The following is a 4,466-nucleotide window of genomic DNA, read 5'->3' as shown; positions in this document are numbered from 1 at the left end:
ATAGAGCAGTAGTAGCGTGCTTGAGTCAGGCCTAGACAAGCGATGACGATATGGTGCCCTAAATGCAATTGCATTCAATGTTGCTAAATTCGTTTTAGAGGTGTATAAAGCTAGACTTAATCAGTGATTTGTTTGGTTTCGTTAATTTTGATTTGTTTGTATATGACAGGTATGAATTTGTGAAAATTTTAATGTTTTCAATTTATTTCTTATATTTAAATTTTTATTCGATTTAATTTTATTTTTTTCTATTTGAGATTAAATTAATAATAATTAAAATCTTAAATTAGAGAATAAAATTAGATCGTTTAAAAAAAATGAATTTTTTAATAAAATAACTAAATTAAAATAGGATACCACATCAGACTGCGACTCTCACGTCAGACTATCATTATTATGTGATACACATGATCACGTGATAGTTTATGTTTGTTTATATTAAAAAAATATATGAATTTACAAGTATCATATATAAACATGGTGTTAAAGTAATTTGATGGAAAGAATCAAATTGAATTTTATAGATAACAAAGGAATAAATTTTTGAAAATAAATAAAATGGTACTGAAAATATTATGCAATTATGTGAATAAGCTTAAACTTAAGATTAAATCTATTGTAATTAATTGTTTAAAATTTGTAAATAAAATATAAGTAACATAATTTAAAAATTGTCATTAGAAACTTGATTTTGAAGATGAATTTGAAATTTTATATGAAATTAGTAAACTAAGATTTTATGTATACTTTGTAATTTTTTAATAATATAAATTTAAAATTATATAATTGTATTCACATAAAAATTTTAATAACTGTATTTTTATTTAATTAAATTAGTAGGGATGATAATCTTCATACGCACATTTCTTAAATAACTATAATTTGTAATTTTATAGTTTATAATTTTTTAGTAAACATATCAAAAATATAAATGTTTTTGAACTGAAACAAAAGAGAAAACCTAAATGAATAAATTACTTTTTTTATATATAGACTAGACATAAAAGAGTGAGATATTTTTCGACGAACCAATGAATAAATCCAAATAAACAAGTTGTTTAAAAGAAATAAATATAACATGTTGAAATTTAAGAATTTAAGTTGTGGGTTATGCATTTCAAATGAAGATCAACCCATTATTAGCCCATGGTTATGTAAGAAGAATAATGTTTCCCTAAAGAAAAACACACAAATATTTAGAATGTGACACCAAATACCTTGAAGTAAGAGTTCACGAAATAAAAAACATAAAAAATAGTATATTAATTTATTTTAAGTGTCAACAATAATTTTATATTAATTTTTAACTTTTTCTATAGTTTCACGTGAAGTATATTTATAAATTTTTGTTGTTGATGGTAGAGATTATAGTAATATATAGAAATTCCAAAAAAGATAATGTTAAAAATAAATACTCACATTAAATTTCCCAATTTTTATTTATTATAATATTAAAATGAAATAATGTTATTATTTGAAATAAATGCTAGGAGTACCAAATCTAAAAATTATCTTTGAGACAGCAATTGTTTTAAAAAAAAATCTAACACCACATTCAATATATTTTTTTCTAAAAATTAATGTTTACAGGTATTTTTGTAGTACATGCCATCAAAATTTGTTATTTTTATTTAATGTGGTTATCAACTCGTACTTCAATTATATATGAATACTTGTATTTTATAAACAACATCCTCAAAACGCTCTTTAATTCTATCAGATATAAATACATTATAAGATAACATTATAAAATAATAATGTTTATCTGTTTTATGAAGATTTGTAAAATGACAATGGTAACATTTACATATAATGAAAGGCATAGGTAAAATGAGTGTAAGAGTAAGTGACATAAGTCTCGCACTTAACCAAAATCTTATGAACATGGAAAACAATTAAAAGAGTAAGATAAGAAAGAAAATTAACATTCTACAAAGGATATCATATATTTACATAACATAAACTGTTTAAGAAAGAATTTATGAAAGTCACTGTTAAAAATGATGTGCAACAGATAAAAACAATAGTTGAGTAATTAAAAAAATATCTTTTATTGTTAATCTATATCCACTCCTTACATTGATAAAAATAATCATATGATTGAAAAGTAATATATATAACTTTAACATATATATATATATATATAGTAATAAATATACATATATATATTTTAAAAACTTTAACATTTTTTTTAATTTAACCATTTTTTAACTTAACTATTTTTAATATTATAAAAATATCTATGAAATAAATAAATTTTGTTTACAATAAAAATTATAACAATTATTTGTCAGACCCCTTAAAAACCCACTAAAAATCCCAATTAGTGGGACAAGGAAAGAGTGAGCGTTTCAGTTAATGGAAAACAGGTGGTTAGAGGAAAGTGATCGTTCGGTTTTGGGTGACGGCAATACTTAATGCCAAATTTCAAATGTTGTGTCACTTCTCTTCCTTCTTCTCCAAATTGCTGAAAACGTTTTCTCCTCCTTCTCTCTAAAATCTCCACCTTCTCTCTAAGAAAATCTCACATTTTCTTCTTTCGATTACCTCTCAGACATCGTTTGAACACTCCCGACGTCAAGAGCTTTCGTTTAAACCGATTGGTTTGTGGTTCTAAGCCGGTGAGTTTCTTTCTCTTTAGCACGTTCGTTTAGTCTCGCATGCAAACCTCTATTTCTGGTCGCCTTAGTGAATCGTATAATTCTGAGTGTTTCTAGTTTTTTGTTTGGTTCAGTATTCCTAAAACGTGACTGTCGAACGTTAAGTCTTTGGTAGTGGAGAGCTCTATTTTGCATCGTTGAGCGTTCAATTACGTATAGAGGTAAGAGAAGCTTATATAATTTGATTAAGATTATTGTTTTAAACGTTGGTATGTTTGCAAGACAAGTTGTTTGATTATTTGATGAGTATGAAATATGCATGTACTGCTTGCTTGGATGTGTGGATGGATGAATGATACATGTTGTGAGCTGAGTTGAGATAGGGTTGATCTTCAAACTATAGTATTATGAGTAAAGGTTATGGTATAGTCGAGCGTCATTAGTGAGTGTTCGATTCTTCATGGAAGTGCATGGTCGTAACTGATTTCTCATGCTTTAGGGATGTTGTCTAAGAGTCAGCCTGCCTATAATACTCTGTAGGATTAAGTAAACTGTGACCGAGAGTTAGTATTAACCGTTCAGTTTTCCTTTGAGCGTCCGTCTATACTAAGTTCTTCTTATAGAACGGATTTCGTTAATGAAGATCGTTTTATAATATTAGATATATGTAAATGAGTGTTCGGCCTAAGTGTAGTCCTTCTTTAGGTTTCCTAAACATTTTAGTTAACGTATTTTATAATACTTAAAGTCGTAGACGTTATCGTTATTTTTCATTAAAAATAAGTGTGGCACAATTGTGTGTGTGTTTGTGTGTGTGTGTGTATATATATATATATATATATATATATATATATATATATATATATATATTCATTCGTTCTACGTAAGTTTATTAATGCTCGGTCTTGGACCAAGCGTTCGATCTCAATAGCACTCGTTCCTGATAAGTACTTGGTCTCGGACCAGCGCTCGTTCAATAGTGTTCGGTTTCTATAGGGCTCGGTCTTAAACCAAGCGCTAAGTTTCGTTTCAGAAATCTATGATTACCATTTTTAGAATAAGAGTCTTCAGCCAAACTCAATAGCGTTCGTTACTTCATAGTTTTTCACCAGTATTAGTATTGGGTGTCAAACAGTGTTAGTCTTTAAAAGGTGTTCGACCTAGAGTCTTAGTACTTGGCCTAGGCTTCGTGGCGTCTGGTTTGAGATCTTAGGGATCTGTTTATGGAAGTGGATAAATTCGTAAATAGCGCTCGGTCATGTTAGTTTCTAAGAAGTGTTATTCCAGTCGTACTTGTGCTATGATGAGAATGTGTGATCCTATTTCAGTTGAATATATTGACGATAAAGTATGAGAGAATTTGAAACGTGATGTGAATGAAATAGTTTGGTTATGAACGAGTATTCCATGGAGAAATATCTCAGAAAGTGGTTATTGATTTATAAAGTACGAATGTGGGCAAAGCTTAGCGGGCGTTTATCCTGATATTCCATGATTATTCATTCTCAAGTAGAGAGGAGTAAGTCATGTGTGAGAATGACAGGAGGTCCTAGTCCAAAAGGTTAACTTGGACGGAATTGATTAACCTCGGGTGGCAGCTGTTGAGGGTATCCTAGTTACTACATCACCCGGGTGCACAAACGTCGTAGTTACACATGATTCATACAGTCCAGACAGTCAGAGTCAAGTGGTTGGTATTTATATGATCTTACGTATGAATTATGATTTGGTGTGGTTAATTTAATTATGAGCATTGTATGTTGTATTGAATCAATTAAATTACATAAACTTACCCTGTTTATCATTGTTGTTTGTGTTGTGCGTTCAGTTGTTGTCCTGTTGCAATGATCATCCGTGTGGATGTGA

This window comes from Vigna umbellata, chromosome 1 (assembly GCF_029865625.1).
Source record: "Vigna umbellata cultivar VRB3 chromosome 1, Vumbellata_1.0, whole genome shotgun sequence".
NCBI lineage: Eukaryota > Viridiplantae > Streptophyta > Magnoliopsida > Fabales > Fabaceae > Vigna > Vigna umbellata.
The sequence above is the reverse complement of the archived record's forward strand: the minus strand, read 5'-3'. Positions refer to the sequence as shown.